Raw genomic sequence first — 17,160 nt, 5'->3', positions numbered from 1 at the left:
TTGAGATGCTTTGAGGATATCCAATTGGAAATGTCAAATAGGCAATTAGCAGTATGGGAGCTCAGGAATGGGACAAGGGTGGAATATTAAATTCCAGGAGTCAATGGCAGAGAAATGATACTTGAATCCATGAGAATTGAAGAGGTCAATGAGAATGGAGAGAGAGAAGACTGAAGGGGACATCCACTATGAAGAGAAAGGGAGACATGGATCATAGTCAGAGAGATGGAGAAAGAGCAGTTAGACAGGTAAGAGGAGAACCAAGCATTGCCATGAAAATTCAGAGAGAAAAGAATATTCAGAACTGTTGTATTAGAGGGATTGAAGTCCCCTCTGTCTTAAATTTTATAATCTTATGATTCTAAGTCACTTGACTCTGTTGGGTTTTAGCTTGTTCATTTGTAAAATGAAGGCTTTGGACCAGATGGATTCTGAGGTCTCTTCTGCCTCTTATTTCTAGAGCCTTCCCCCCTATTGATTATCTATAATTGGTCTCTTCCATTAGACTGTGAGCTACTTGAGAGCAGGGATTGTTTTTTATCTGCCCCATTACTTAGTACAATGCTTTAATAGCATTTGACTGCTGGACCAAATTTATGATCCAATGATTTAAAGTCACTTAACTACCCTGGGTCTCAGTTTCCTCATCTGTAAAGTGGATTCAATTCAATAAGCATTTATTAAGCACTTGCTATGTGCCAGGCACTGATCTAAGCCGAAGGCATATGAACAAGAAAAAGAGACAGTCCCTTCTGTCAAGGAGCTTGCAATCTAAAGAGGGAAGACAACGAAAAAGAAAGTTGAGAAACAAGGGAGGATTGGGGTACGAAGGGCCACCAGGGAGTACGTGGGGTTGGGCTAGATGACTTTTGAGGTCCCTTCCATCTCTACATTTATGATCTTATGACTGAAGTCACTTTTTTCCTCGGGCCTCAGTTTCCCATTCTGTAAAAGGCCAGGGTCAGTCACTAGGGAGTTCCTAGAGTCTCTTCATGTTCTATCGCTATGCTCCTATGATCTCTAAACCAAAACCCTCGGATTTAAAATGGGGTCCCCGAGAGAGCACTCCAAAGGGGGGGGGGGACGGACCTTGACTCCACCCCCTCGCCCCCCAGCCTCTGAGCCTAGTCGCACCCTCCAGCATCTCTTCATACTCCTCCCACCTCCTGCCCCACTTGGACCAGTTAGACTCCGGGCTGGGCTGGCTGAGGCCCCGTCCCCTCCGACAGGCTAGCCAACCGGCACCCACGAATCAGTGCGACCGAGACATCCTCTCAGAGAGAAGGCGGAGGCGTAGCCAATCAGCGCACCCCTGTGATTTCCATGGCAGCCGGGGCGGGCGGTAGCGGCGGCGGCGGCGCCGTTAGCTGCGGGCCGGAGTCGCTGCTGAGGCGGCGGCGAGCGCGGAGCGGGACGTGGGTGCTGCTGCGGCGGCCGGGCCGGGCCGGGCCGAGCTGGGTTGGACCAGGCCGGCTGAGGCGGACTGGGGACCCCGAGAGCGGCGGCGGCTGCGGCGGGTGGCGGGGCGGCGAGGCGGCGAGGCGGCGGGCGGCGAGCGCACGATGCCGATGCCGGCGCCAGGGGGCGGCCGCTCCGCGTCCAGCCCAGGTGAGGGGGCAGCTGACTCCAGGGTGCCCGCGTCTGTGCTCCCCGTTCCCAGCCTATCGTTCCTTCCCCGGTCCCCCACGCAACTGTGCTCTGGCGACCCTCTGCCCCTTCCCCTCATCCTTGTCTCTGTCCCTGAACCCCGCCCCCAACCTTGTCTTCCCCTAATCTGTGCTGCGGAGACCTCCTTCCCACAGCTTGGTCACTCCCCAACTCATCTGAGCTCTGGGGTCCTCCTGCCCCTTCTCCTCAAATCCCTATCTGTTCCTGCAGCTCGCCCCCAGCCTGCTTCCTCATCCCACCCCGCCCCATGCATCTGTGATCTGACGGCCCCCTTCCCCTATCCCTATCTCTGTTTGCACCCTCCCCAATCTGTGCTCCAGGGACCCCCTGAACCCAGACTGGGCACTCCCTCACTCATCTGAGCTCTGGAGTCCTCCTGCCCCTTACTCCATCTCTATCTCTGTCCCCTGCCCCCAGCCTTGTCTTCCCCCCAATCTGTGCTCCGGGGACCTTCTGGCCCCAGCCTTCCCACCCTCTTCTCCCACCCCCCACTCATCTGTGCTCCAGGGTAGGACTTCGTCTTACCTCCATCCCTGTCTCTGTCCCTGCACCCTGTCCCCCTCCCCAATGCTTCGAGGGCCCCCAGCCCTTTACTCCCTGCCCTATCTTTGTCCCTGCACCCCCACCTCCAGCCTTGTCCTGCCCCTATCCTTCTCTCCCCCTACTCATCTAGGTTTCATCTCCATTCCTGTCTCAGTGCCTTGTCCTGCTTGGCTGCTTCAGTTTCTGGGGTGCCTCATCCCCATCCCTGTCTCTGCTGGAGTCCCTGTGCACACCCCCCTCTCCCTCCAGCCTTGATCTTCCTATCTCCTCCTATGCCCCATCCCCTGCTCTGGGCTCTGGAGTCCCCTCAGCCCTCATCTGGGCTCTGCCAGCATCTCTATTCTCAGCCTGGTCTTCTCCCAGTCTGTGCTTCAGGAATCCCCCTGGCGTTTACCCGAATCCCCAGCTTTGCTCCCTCCTCTATCTGTCCCCTGTGGAGTCTTCCCATCTCAGACTCTGTTTAGGTCCCCAGGCCCTCATACTCCCCACTTCCCAACCCTGCCCAGCCCCTCACTGACCCATATCTGCTCCTATACCTGCCAGCCCTCTAAACCTCCCTAGCCAGTCTGTTCTCCTTCCCCCTCTCCACTCCTCTGGAGCCACTCATTCCTTTTCGAGGTCTAGGGAGCTTGGCCCTTACTCACTGGCACCGTTGGCCTATATGTCCCTCCTCAGCAGCCCTCCCAGGTTCTGTCCCCTTCCACTCTTGGACTTGGCTTATTCCAACCCAGGCTCTTGTCTTTCATCTTGCCTTCCCATCTGTGCCCCATGTTCCCCTCCCTGGCTCTGCCCAGGTCCCTTGGCAGCTGCCCCCCTATTCCATCCCCATCTCTGTACCCTGTCTATATCTTACAAACCAAGCTGTCTGGTAAGTTCCTCCTCTGTCCCTTGTTCTTCCTCCCTGCCTCCATGTGTGCTTGTAGTCAGGATTCCTGAGTCCCTTCTCACTTTCCTGCTTCCTCCTGTCCTGGTCTGTGACCTGCATCGTTGTCTTTCTACCCCTGGACGTGCCATATGTATGACTCCATCCTATATCCCTTGGGGGAGCCACAGGCTTCACTCCAAGACTCTCCTATCTTGTTGTTTGCCTCATACCTCACTCCCATCTTTAGCTCTGTCCAGGATCTGGTGTTCCTTATCTCCCAGCTCTGGCCCTCATCTCCGCCTTTGGACTGGAGTGTCTTCCAGCTTCTCTGTAGCCTGCTCCCTACTTTCTGGCCTGTGCCTTCTATCTCTTCCCTTCTACTCCTTTGCTCTGCTCTGTGGCCCTTTGATCCCACATCCCAGGCTCTTCTCCAGGTCACACCCCTCCTACTGCAGTTTGTGCCTGGCATCCCTTCTTCCCTGGGAACTCTGGCTCAGCTCCCTAGCCAGATTGCTTTCCCAATTCCCAGGTTTCTTTTCAGGCTCCAATGTTTATGTCAAACTGTTTCCCCCACCTCCCTACCATAATTCCATCTCCCAACTATCCTCAGTATCCTTAGTATCACTGTCCTCCCCTTCACTCATGGCTATGCCTGCCTTTGCCCTCTGCTCTCCCAGTCCAGTGTGGTTCCTTATATTTCCTTCTTTCTCTGACCTCTCCCTCCCCCTCTCTACCCCCATCCTGCTCTAGGGCATGTATCCCTTCTCCTCCAATTCAGGCTTCTCTTTTCCATATATTTCTACCTCTTGAACCTTTCTCATTCTAACCACCATGATCTGTGCTTCCCTTCTGTTTTGTTTTTTGGTTTCCTTATACCATGGACTGCTCTTTATCTTCCTACCACTTGGTTTTGTGCCCTTCCGATCCTATATCTTCATCTCTATTCTGGCTAGCCTAGTCACCATCCAATATTATTCACCCCTAAACCTCTTTTATTCCTGGCTTTACTCCATATCCCATGCCACCCCCAGACCTTGCCCTCCATCCCTGACTTAGCCTGTAGTTATGATGGGTGGGGGTGGAGGGGAAAGGCATTCTTTCTTTATTCTGATCTCTCTTTCTTTTCTTTCTCAGGTTCTGCTCTGTATTCTCTGTCCCTCACCCCTTTCCTTTCTTCCTTAGGTTGGTCTTCCTTCCACTAATCTAACCTTGGCCCTCCTTTCAACTCTCCCTCATCTTGAGTTTAGCTCCATATCTCTACCACATGATTCTAGTCTTCACCCACCTTTCCTTTCTCTAGATACTGTCCAGCAGCCCCCTTTCCCCTTTATCCCAGGGTCTGCCCTCTATTCTCCCCACTTCAAGGCTCTGTCCAGCATCTTCCCCATCCCAGGCTGTAATCTGAACCCCACTCCTACATACATGCTGTTCCCTTTCCATTCTACATGGTGTCCCAAATCCTATTCCCCTCCCCTCTGTTCTGCATCCACCCACAGCCATGACTCTGTTTATGCTCTTCCTCATCTCCTATTTCTTCTGCTTGCCTTCTCCCCCTTCCCCACTTTCCTTCTTGTTGTATTGGGCATTGCATCCCCTTCCTCCAAGAACATGCTCCTAATCTACTTCATCCCCAAATTCTGCTTTTATTCCCGACCTCCCACCCAGAGTTCTGTTCTACATCCCTCCAACTCCCATCTTTGCTCGGCACTCTTGGGCAGGACACCTTGTCACTTTCCTAGCTTGGCTTTGGTCTGATCTCTTTTTTGCCCCTGAATCTTGCCCTTCTCCACACTTCTGGCTCTCTCCTTTATCTCCTCATATTTCTCTGCAGCTACCCTTCTCCATCCCTTTAGCTTCCCTCTAAACAGCATTTTCTTTATCTCCAGTGGTGATATCCATTATTGTGTCCCCAGAGGAGCTCTTCTCTTGTCTCCATCTGTTTCTCCTTGGCCTCATTATTGCTGTTATTCTCGCATCCTTTTTCCTACCCTTTGGACCCTTTTCTTTCTTTGACATTAGGCTTCCTTCTTCTTTCCAATAATCTTAGTTCTCCTTAGCTATGCCTCTAATCTTCTGTCTTGTCATATTTGCTCTGAAGTGTCTGGATTTCCTTGTCTCCAGGTTCCTTCAATTCCCCAATCAATTTCCTTTGCCACAGATTAGTGGTGGCTAAAACCGAACTTTAATGTTTTAGTGTTGAATGGCACTGAGCGAGGTAACCAAAGGGTTGAGGAGAGTCCGAGCTGTTGTCTTTGACTTGCTATGTCTATCGTTTCATGTTTGTTGCTCTTTCTGCGGTTGCCTCTTTGGAAAGGACCATGATGTTCTGTTACTGCTTTCAGGAAAGTTGCTCTTGTAACCACCATGTGTGTTTCATTTGTTTAGAGTCCTCACTGAATCTTTGGAAAGAAAATTCCCATGAATCATCCCTCCCCCTTCAAACAAGCTATCAAGATACTGCTAGGTATATGAAGGACATTTCTCGATAGAAAAGAGAGCTGAAAACTCCACTCCTCCCCCTGGGTCCCCAGAAGTCATGAGCACTCTGTTTTGAGGCATTTTATTTTATTATTTATTTAATTTTTAAAAACCCTCACCTTCCGTCTTGGAGTCAATACTGTGTGTTGGCTTCAAGGCAGAAGAGTGGTAAGGGCTAGACAATGGGGATTAAGTGACTTGTCCAGGGTCTCACAGCTGGGAAGTGTCTGAGGCCAGATTTGAACCTAGGACCTCCCATCTCTAGGCCTGGCTCTCAATCCACTGAGCTACCCAGCTGCCCTGTTTCAAGGCATTTTAGAAGAGTTGTCAAAAGGATTGGATCTGCTTAATGGCCATGTCTTGGGGACCCTAACATTTCCTCTAAACCAATGGATATAGGGACAGAAGAATAGTGTTCTTCTCTCCCCCCAGCATCCCCTACTTTTTCATAGAAGATAGGGAAATTAATATGGTACTGGAGTAGTTAAAGTTGAAAAGGACCCAAACTAGATGGTCTGTAAGGTTGCTTTCCAGCTCCAGCATTCTAGAAGCTTAAGATTTATAGAGGGTGTGTTATCATTTAGTAAATACTGTAAAACATCTCTTGAATTCACAGCTCTGAAGGCTGATCTGCTGTTCCTTTCTTGGCTGCTTTGCAGGTCAGTATTCATACTTGCACTGTCATTCCTATTTTTCAATCCCGCTCAGACTCTTATGAAATGGCAAAGACTTAAAAAGAAATTAAGCTTTTTTGGCATGGTGCAAGTACAGATTTGATTTAAGGTTAAGGCTGTGACAGTACCAGGATGAGCTTTATTTAGGTCTTTCTTTACTTGTCAGATTTTAAATAATTTGGGTTTGGTCTGGTTTCCTTTTGCCTTTTAAAAGAACAAGCTCTTATGTTAGTTGCTAGGGTTAGGAATTTAAATATGGTGTTTGTGACCATTTGACAAGTTCTTTGTAAAAAATTTGGAAGTATAAAAAAAAGGCTTGGAGAACATTGGAAACTCAGAGTGAGACATGATGCAGTGATTTCTTCTAAGGCAGGAGATAAGTGAAAAATCCATGCATGAAATGGGAACGAAGCAATTTACTTCACAGATCTTGCTAGAGCAGGGTGGTGGTGATTCAGGGACACTAGTTCTGAAGTTCTATTATTATTATCTCAGAGAACAGCTGTAATTTCTCTTGTCATTGTTGTCATTGATGTAAAGATTTCTTCATCTCCCAGGGCGTTGATATAAAAGATATATCTTATAGTGTTTACTTTCTTCCTGTCTGCTTTTCTCAGCATGATATTGTAAGTGATTTCTTTCTTCAGTGGAGAAAAGGTAACTCAAAACATCTCAGGCTTTTGGGGTGCTGGACAAGAGAAGCACTGCCAAATATGGAGTTTTGCCATTGGATACCTTTGATTTAATTGATAAGTATTTGAGCACCTGCTTCATGATTGGCACTTCACTAGGCATCAGGGGATGTGGGGGAAAGTGTAAGACAGAATGTACTGCTTAAGTAGTTTACCATTGAGTTTTGGTAAACAGTTCTGACTTTTGGCCACATAGGGGAAGGGCTCTAGACTTGGAGTCAAAAGATGGGGACTTGAGTCTCAGTTTTTTTCATTTACTGGCTGCATGACCTTGAACAAGTCAACCTCTCTCAGCCTCAATTTCCTCATCTATGGAATAGGTATAATGGTGCCTCTTGTCCTACTTACCTCCAAGGGTTGTCCTGAGGATCAAATGAAACAATGGCTGTAGAAAGGCTTTCCAACAGTAAAGTATTGTATATATGGAAAGTATGATGACTTTTTTTGGTCAAGTCAAAATTATGTATATCATATATGATTTTTCCATAGAAACAATTTTATAATAGGGAGTTATATTGCTCATTGAGGATTTGATGTTCAACTTTTTATAGAAATGATTGTCAACAAATACCAGTAAACTCAACGTATCCAAAAGAAAAACCCTTCATCTCCATCTCTCAAGCCCTCCCTTCTTCCATCCTTTCCTATTTCAGTCAAAGGCAGCACAATCCTTCTGGCATTCTGGGCTCATGACCTCAGCATTACTTCTGATTCTTCACCTTCACTTTCCCCTTCTCTCCATTTAGTTGCTAAATCTTGTTCTTTCTGCTTCCACAGGATCTCTTGCATTTGCCTTCTCTCCAGTCTCCTATGACCATTCTAGTTCAGATCTAGAAGAACCTTCTCATCTGGGCTATTGTAATAGCTTCCCAAATGGTTTTCCAGTCTCTGGTCTCTCTACTGTACTCTAGCGCTCAGGGGCTAAAATGATTTTCCTAACCTTGCTGTTCTGACCATCTACCCCTCTACTCAATAAATTTAGATGACTCCCTATTACGATACTCTGGGATAGAATAGGAAAGCATTTACTTATTTTTCATTCAAAGATATTTTATTTTCCCAATTACCTGTAATACTAATTTTCAACTTGTTTCCCCAAATTATAAGATCAGACTCCCTCCCTGATGGGAGAAATAGTATGTTGTGGTCTGCATCCAACTCCAACAGTTCTTTCTCTGGAGGTGGGTGTCATTCCAGCTCACAAGTCCTTCAGAGTTGTCCCAGGTCATTCCATAGCCGAGAGGAGCTAAGGGTGGTCATCGTACAATATTGCCATTACACAGTGTCCTCCCAGTTCTTCTTATCTCGATCTGCATCAGTCCATGCAGGTCTTTCCAGCTTCTTCTGAAATCATCCTGCTCGTCGTTTCTTATAACACAGTAGTATTGATAGTAGTGATACCACAATTTGTTCAGCCGTTCTCCAAAGGATGGGCATCCCCTCAATTTCCAATTCTTTGCCACCACCAAAAGAGCTGCTATACATATTTTTGTACAAGGAGGTCCTTTCCCCTTTTTTATGATCTTGGTAGTAGTGGTACCACAGGATCAAAAGGGATGCTCAATTTTAAGGGCCTTTGGGCAGGTGCTCACCATCTAATTAGAGAGAATACATATAAGAAAGTTCAACTTCATGACAGATGGGAAAGGCCAGGGTCCATTTGGGACCACAGGTCAGGGCAGCAGAGAGGATGGTAAGGCTCAATGGGCCTTGAGGATCAATGGGCAGGGCAGAAGGTTCTTGATCAGTGACTGTGCTTCTTTGCTTTTTAATTCTTACCTTCTGCTTTAGAATCATTATTGTGTATTGGTTCTAAGGCAGAAGAATGGTAAAAGCTAGATAATGGGGCTTAAGTGACTTACCCAAGGTCACACCGCTGGGAAGGGTCTGATGTCATATTTGAACCCAGGACCTCCATCTCTGGGCCTGGTTCTCAATCCACTGAGCCATCCCCCCCCCCCCAATTATGACTGTTTTTAATCAGTCCCCCTAATTCCCACCCTTATTTACTTCTTTCTACTCCTCCTCCCTTTTCATTCCCCTCTTATTTTCTTTACAGTCTTTTTAAACTATCCCCCACCCTCTCCCTCCCTTGTACTGTTTCCCTCCCCACCAGTCCGTTTGTTACCCTTCTACTCCCCTATAGGGCGTGAATCTATTCTCTGCCCCCATGGATTGGATTGTTCTTCCCTCTTTGAGTCAATTTCAAAGTACGTAAGAGTTGAGTATTTCCTATCTCCAACCTCTTTACCCTTCCAGTGTATCGATGTTCTCCCCCTTCCCGTCATGAGCTTCTTTGTGACATATAAATTTGCCCCCATTTGTTTCTTTTCCCATTTCTTTTAGTCTTAACCTCTTTTTTTAGCTTTAGTCTTGTATGTACATACACATGTATATGTATTTATGCATGCATATATCTCTATACCTATTTATGTCTTGTCCTTTCATCCTATACTGGTTGTCGCTGTTCCCTCTGAGTGTAGTTCTTCTAGCTGCCCAGGTGATAATAACAATTTTTAAGAGTTACCAATGACCTCTTTTCTTATAGGGAAACATATCATTTTAACTCATTGGATCTCTTAATTTTGTTTTGTTTTGTGTTTCTTTTTCCCTCTTTCTTACTTACCTTTTGATGATTCTCTTGAGTTCTGTGCTTGGGCATCAAATTTTCTTTTAAGTCTGGTCTTGTCTTTATGAATGCTTGGACGTCTGCTATTGTGTTGAATGACCAAACTTTCCCCTGTAAGAATATAGGCAGTTGTGCTGGGTGGTTGATTCTTGCTTGTAGACCCAGTTCCCTTGCTTTACGGAATATCATATTCCACGCCTTTTAGTCCGTCAGTGTGGATGCAGCCAGATCCTGAGTTATCCTCACTGTGGTTCTGTGGTATCTGAATGGCTTCTTCTTGGCAGCTTGTCATATTTTTTCCTTGGTCTGATAGTTTTTGAATTTGGCTATAACATTCCTGGGTGTTGTCAGGTGGGGATTACCCAATCATGACAGTTGAGAAAGGGGCTCTGGGTCACTTTAGCCAAGAGTGACCCTACCTGGGGGGGGGGGAACTGGGCAGTGCCATTTGGGATGGGGAAGAGGAAGGGTTCTCAAAGGCCTGTTCCTGGCAGCTTGCTGGGCATCTCTCTGTGTATAGGGTTGGCAGGATCTGTAAGAGAGGGGAAAGCCTCCGGATCCTTGTGGCATCAGCTGCCAGGACTACCCCTTGGCAGGATCAAACCTCTGTTTGGCTTTTTAAAAAATCCTTACTTTCTGTCTTAGAACTGATACTGTTTCAGTTCTAAGGTAAAAGAGCAGTAACAGCCTTTCAGAAAGGGGGGTGTTAGTGACTTGCCCAGGGTCACACAGGTGGAAAGTATCCGAGGCCAGATTTGAACTCAAGTCCTCCAGATGTCAGGCCTGGCTTTCTCTCCACGGAGAGCCACCGAGCTGCCCCTCTGTTTGGTTTTAAAGTCCTTCACAGCCTGGCCTAGCCCTGGTCTTCCTGCTTGGTTATACACTGTTCCCCTCCTGTCTCCACACTTTTGTAGTGGCTCCATCCTTCCTGGTCTCTCCCTCGAGCATCTCTTGTTCCCTTCCACATCAGCTTAACCCCCCCTCTTCTCGGTTGAGCCTTTCTTGACTTCTCCCCACCCGCCACCCATGGCGTGGACTTTGCATATTCCTACTGGCAAGGCTGTTTTCTCCCCTTGGTGGGTGGGACTTCCCTGTCTGGCCCCCTGCAGGTGCTTAATCAGTGCCTATTGAGTAAATGACCTCCTGTTTCACCGACTGCAGGAGAAACCTCTCCAGACTGTGCAAGATACTAGTTTCTGTAGAATAGATCCACCAAGCAGGGCAAAATAGTCACCATTTATGTCACGGTGTGCCTAAAAGCCTTCTGCCATTTCCTCCCGAGGGGTGTTATTATCACTGCTGTTGCTGCAACAAGGTGGATTGGCACTTCCCTCCACTCTGAAAGGTTTCTCTGCGGAGATTTTGACAAACGTAATTAAAGAGACTTTGGGGACAACTTCGGATTCCTTAGCAGCAGATAGAATGTTAGGCTTGCACTCAGGAAGGCCTGCATTCAAACACTGCCTCAGACATTTACTTGCTGGATGGCCTGAGCAAGTCACCTAAGATCTCCAGTTCAGTTTCCTCATCTGTAAAATGGGCATCCTAATAGCTCACAGAGTTGTAAGAATCAGATGAAATAACGTGCATAAACTGTTTTGTAAACGTTCGAAATGCTAGACAAATGTCATCTCCTCTTTTTTGGCTTTTAAAGCAGCAGATCGAGGGATATCTTATGTAGTTGTCTCCTTTTCCTTTGTATCCAAGATACAAGTTCTACTTTCTTGTGTCGCTGTCTCATAAACTCTGGTGACTTTTCTTTGGGCGGTGAGAGTCTTTGAAGTGCCCGGGTCACCCTGAACTGGAGCCGAGATCCCCCGGCTGCTTCACAAAGTGAAGAGGCCTGAAAACTGGTTTGAGGAGGCCCCGACTTGGAGGCACACACGGAGGGCTGAATCTTGTCACTGTGAGCATCACTGCTGGTGAGATTCTAACCTAGGGTTACGGTATGTGAGTAGAGAGAAATAGATGGATGTGAGATGTTGTGGAAGTAGGATTGCCAGGGCTAAGCAGCTCATTGTTTTGTACATATATTCACATATGTATTTTACATTTTATTTTTTCAGTTGCATGTAGAAACGATTTTTGACAATTGTTATCTGGCATTGCTTGATTCAGATTTTCTCCCTCTCTCCTGTCTAATATAGGTTATGCCAGGGCGACCTTGGTAATTCTATTTCCATATTCCTCAGACCATGAAAGAAGATACATACCGCACATATAATAAAAATCTCATGAAGAAAATAAAGTGAAAATGGCATACTGTGATCTGCAATCATACTCTAATGGTTTCTTCTTTGGCTGTGGATAGTATTTTTCATCAGGAGCTCCACTTAGAGTTATCTTGGAATATTGCATTGCTGATAATAGTTTCGTCTTTCACAGTTGATCATAATACAGTATTTTCTGTTACAATATATACTGTTCTGTTCACTTCACTTTGTATCAGTTCATATAAATCTTTCTAGGGTTTTCTGAACTCATTCTGTTAATCATTTCTTATGGTAAAATAATATTCCATTACAAATATATCCCACAACTTATTCAGCATTCCCCAGTTGATGGACAGACATCCTCTCAGTTTCTAATTATTTGCCACTATAAACATTGCTGCAAAATATATTTTCATACAAGTGGGTCCATTTCCTCTATCTCTGATCTCTTTGGAATACATTTACCTAATAGTGTTATTGCTGACTCAAAGGGTATGCATAGTTTTATTGCCCTCTGGGCATGGTTCCATATTGTTCTCCAGAATGCATAGTTCTACCAACAGTGTATTAGTGTCCCAATTTTCCCACACCTCCTCCAACATTTATCATGCTTCTTTTTGTTCATATTAGCCATCTGATAGGTATACAGTGTATCTCATAGTTGTTCTAATTTGCATTTCTCTAATCAATAATGATTTGGAGTATTTTTTCATATGACTATAGATAGTTTTAATTTCTTTATCTGTTAGTAATTGGATATTAAAGTTGAGGGACAGGGATGAGTCAAAGTTGACCAACTTGTGAGTCTTGGTTACTGGGAGGATGGTGGTTCTGTCAGCAGAAATACAAAAATATGGAAGAGGGATAGGTTTGGGAGAAAATGTGGGTTCCATTTTGGACATGTAGAATTTTAAATACTTAAAGGACATCCAGGTAGATATGGATCTGAAATTTAAGAGTGAGATTAAGTGCCAAATAGATAGTATAGATCAATGTAGGTGAAGTATTGGCACTGGTGCCAGGTGACACTGGGGAGCTGCTCCATTCTCCCTCTTCCCAGTGCCTGAGGACATTTTTTGCCTGCCCCATCCCTTTGTTAAGCCATCCAAAGAGAGCACTTCCACTCTCTGGGGTAATGGGGGGATGGCACTCAGGGGCAGTTTGAAGTTGCAATTTGGGCATGAAAACTCAAAAATGTTTGCCAATGCTGGTATAGATCATAAAATTATGGAACTTCAGAGGAGGGAATGATTAGAGTTGAATTAAGCTCTGAACAAGTAAGACTTGAATAAGTAGTAAGAGGTGAGAGGGCATTTCAATAAATTAGCATAGTTTTGCAACTGAGTGGCAGATACTTGAAGAGAACTATAGTAAGTGCATAAAGGGTGTTAAAAGTAGGTGATGCCAAAGAGATAATAAGGGAAAAGACAAAAATATTTATTGCTGCACTCTTTGTGGTGGCAAAAAATTGGAAAATGAGAGGGTGTCCCTCGATTGGGGAATGGCTGAACAAATTGTGGTATCTATTGGTGATGGAATACTATTGTGCTGAAAGGAATAATGAACTGGAGGAATTCCATGTGAACTGGAATGACCTCCAGGAAGTGATGCAGAGGGAAAGGAGCAGAACCAGGAGATATACACTGTGGCATGATCGAATGTAATGGACTTCACTACTAGCAACAATGCAATGACTCAGGACAATCCTGAGGGACTTATGAGAAAGAACACTATCCACATTCAGAGAAAGAACTGTGGGAGCAGAAACACAGAAGAAAAACATATGATCGATCACATGGTTTGATGGGGATATGACTGGGGATTTGGAATATAAAATGATCACTCTATTGCAAATATGAATAATACGGAAATGGGTTTTGAACAATGATAAATGTACAACCCAGTGGAATTGTTCATTGGCTCTGGGAGGGGAGAGGGAGAAGGGAAGGGAGAGAATATGAATCATGTAATCATGGGAAAATCTTCTAAATAAATAAATAATAAAAATAAAGAAAGAAAAGTAAGTGATGGGGCAGCTAGGTAGCATAGTGGATAGAGTGCTAGGTCTGGAGTTGGAAGGACTTGGGTTCAAATGTGACTTCAGATATTTCATAGCTGTGTGACCCTGGGCAAATCAATTAATCCCCATTGCCTAGCCTTTGCTGCTCTTTTGTCTTAGAATTGACACTAAGAAAATGAGAGTTAAAAAAAGAGGTGACATAGATCTTCTAATTCTCAAATATTCTGTAAACTTGAATGCATTAAAGAATAATTATAGAGCAAAATACGTTAAGTAACACAATGCAAGTACAGAAATTTTGGAGAATGCAGACAAAAGTACTCTTTGAATTGGGCTAACTGGAGATGGTGAATATTCCCTGGTCTTCAAGGTTGCAATAAAATTAGGGGTGGGAGGAGGAAGAAGGGCAGAGGATTGCTGGAACAAAAGCAGCTGGGATATTCATATGTAATAATATTATTGGGAATATACAGAATGAATGAAAAACTGACAGGTAAGCAACATATCAGTGTGTGATTATTGAGTTGAGCTAAATATCGATTTTGAATTTAAATTATGACATTATAATCATTTCAAGTATAATTGGAAAGGTGGGAAAAAAGCATCCCTGTTCACTTTATTTTCTGTCTTGGACACAAATAAATGGTGCAATTGTTTAAATGCTTTCTGTAAGTCCCTGAAAAATTGGACCTAATGGGATTAATTATAGATAGACCTCTAGAGTTTGTCTTAAAAGGTATTCTATGTGGACATCTCAGTTTTTAGGAGGGCAGAAAATCTACTTCGTATCTACGATATCTGTCCAAATGTGTCATCTGCAGTCACTGTGAATGTGATGTTAACTGACATTTGTATAGCACTTTAAGGCTTACAAAGCACTTCTCAGGCATTGTTGGATTTGAGTCTAACAACCCTGAGGGGTGACCGTTCTTGGTGTTACTTTTCCTGTCCGTGTTGACGATGTTGAGACACATGGAGATGAAGGGAATTGGCCATGGCTGTTCAGCTAAAATGAGGTATCTTTGAAAGGGAAAAAAGATGCGAATTCATGAGAAGATAATAATACACAATTACCATATGCCTTTTTTCTCAATGCAAAAGTTTTGAAAACAATTCTTTCTGTGAAAATATAGACGTTTTATTCACTTTTATAATTTTCTCTCCATCTTTATTGCTTTCATTTTCATTCTTTTGCTAACATGATATCGGAATCTAATTTGGTACCAGCCAAATATGGACCAATATGATAAAAGACACTGCCTTCATTGCCTTTTTAAAAAAGATGTTCCAGCCCCATCCTCCAAGACATTAACTGATCTTATGAAAACAATAGCAGGTGAAAAACTATTTCTGTGGAAGTTTTCTACCATGGGAACAATGGTATAAATAACATCTGGCTGAATGCTCTTACTTTAAGGTTCATAGCATTGCTATAATATTTTTGTAATGTTAGCACTAAATAATTTGGTATAGGCAACATCGTGGTGGGGAGGGATTCTCCTTCAGTTTAGAGCTTGCCTCAGATGTATTTGTAGCCATCTGTAATGCTCAGCTCCTCAGTGATTCAAATGCTTTTCTTTTATGGCTAGGGAAACATGTGGTCTAGAGAACCTGTCTCTAACAGGGGAAAGGGTACCCAAGTGCAAGGAAGTAGTTGGAAAAGCAGTAACTGAGAATTAGGCAAGGTAACTAGTATCTCTAGGATGTGCCTGTCAGCCAAGCTCTGTTAATGAGTGAAGAGCCACGTCCAGGCCCAGTGGGGCTTTCTGTTGAGGGGTAAGAGCATTGAAGTTCAGGATAAAAGGGAAAATGAGATTAATCTGGCCAGTGAGGATAGGTTGGGACCAGTGTGGGAGGCCTAGAGTCATAGAAATCTTCAGGGAAGGATGGTAAGGTCTTATGCTTGTGGAGAACAGAGAGAGAGGCAGTTTCACTACAAAGAGCAAATAGAGGTGGCCAAGAAAATCAGGTTAGGCAGATTTGCTTTAGGCAGATTAACTAGTAATAGAGAGTACACTGGTCCAGGGAAAAGTGAATGTGAATTGGTAGGGATCAGAGCATGAACATCTCCAGAAGATGGGTAACAGAGATGCCAGACCTGGAATTGGAGAGGGAGATAAATGGAAGGCCAAGGAAGAGCCATTCCCTAGCCATAGCCAGCAATGGAAGGTGGGATGTATCTTTAGCCAGTAAAGTAGGAATAGAAAAAGTGAGCAAAAGAAGGCCAAGATGAGACGAGCAGGCAAAGGGGCAGAATGATGGTGAAGGTGTGATTGGGAATCCCAAGCTTCCCAAATCCACTGGAGATCAAAACCTCCCCATGAGGGCAGCTGGGTGGCTCCATGGATTGAGAGTCAGGCCCAGAGATGAGACATCCTGGGTTCAAACCTGGCCTCAGACACTTCCCAGCTGTGTGACCCTGGGCAAGTCACTTGACCCCCATGGCCTAGCCTTTACTGCTCTTCTGCCTTGGAACCACTACACAGCATTAATTCTAACACAGAAGGTAAGGGTTTTAATAAAAAACACACACACACACAAAAACCTCCCCATGATTCCTGAACATCACTCCCCCACAGGGTTGTGAGAACTGGAAAGAAGCACAATTTGCCTCCTGTTTTAGTAGTGGCTGAGAGGGAAGTGAAGGCGAGAGCTGGCCACTTGAGCATTTTGGTGTCTTAGGGAAGTGCGAAACTCTTTTGGCACCAGAGTCATAGTACTGTGGGAATCTGGCTGCTTGTCCAAAGTTACTGTAATCTGGGCACTGAGCTGGGGTCTACTTTCTTGGGAGGGGACAATCATTAGGGGGCTGTTATGGAAGAAGAACAAGGCACAAAGAATCAGGGTCAGGAGAACCAAACAGGATGTGGCTTGTGTATGGGGTATTCCTTAGAGTCAAATCTATTCTTTATAACCTTAACATCATGTCATAGGAAACTCCAGACTTTATGTGAGACAGAGAGAGCTACACTAATCAGTCAACAAGTAATTATTAATGGACAACTAGGTAGCTCAGTGGGCAGAGCACCAGGCTTGGAGTCAAGAGGTCCTGGGTTCAAATTTGACCTCGGACACTTCTCAGCTATTTGACACTGGTCAAATCATTTAATCCTGATTGCCTAGTCTTTACTGCTCTTCTGTCTTAGAATTGATGTTAAGACAAAAGATAAGGGCATTGAAAAAAAGTTTTTTATTAAGTACATGCTACGGGCTTAGCATTATTAAGTGCATCAAGGCTGTCTATAGAGAAATACAATATAAGACCTTCAGAAAGGGCACAATTGAGGTACTTGTAGGTAGAGTGAATTCAGAGCACTTATTACCACTTATCTGATAATTAATCAAAAAGTACTTTTAAGTCAACACATATTTACAGTT

At 44.8% G+C, this 17,160-nt stretch overlaps 1 protein-coding gene across 5 annotated transcripts in view; it reads left to right on the top strand.

The window, feature by feature from the left end:
* Positions 1–1,344: 1,344 nt before the first annotated feature.
* The window catches only part of TPST1 (tyrosylprotein sulfotransferase 1), a 141,614-nt gene continuing 125,798 nt past the window's right edge, over positions 1,345–17,160 (top strand). For 2 of the 5 annotated variants that reach the window (XM_007485678.2, XM_016429270.2), the window contains exon 1: positions 1,345–1,608. The gene's annotated coding sequence lies outside the window, so the exon portion shown is untranslated. Of the gene's footprint in view, positions 1,609–1,968; positions 5,541–6,170; positions 6,214–17,160 lie in introns of those variants that run through there. The other 3 variants (XM_056819702.1, XR_008916855.1, XM_007485677.3) reach the window with 3 other exon arrangements.

The sequence above is a fragment of the Monodelphis domestica genome, chromosome 2, assembly GCF_027887165.1.
Source record: "Monodelphis domestica isolate mMonDom1 chromosome 2, mMonDom1.pri, whole genome shotgun sequence".
Classification (NCBI taxonomy): Eukaryota; Metazoa; Chordata; class Mammalia; order Didelphimorphia; family Didelphidae; genus Monodelphis; species Monodelphis domestica.
Note: the sequence above shows the minus strand (reverse complement) of the source record. Positions and strands in the feature narration are given on the sequence as shown.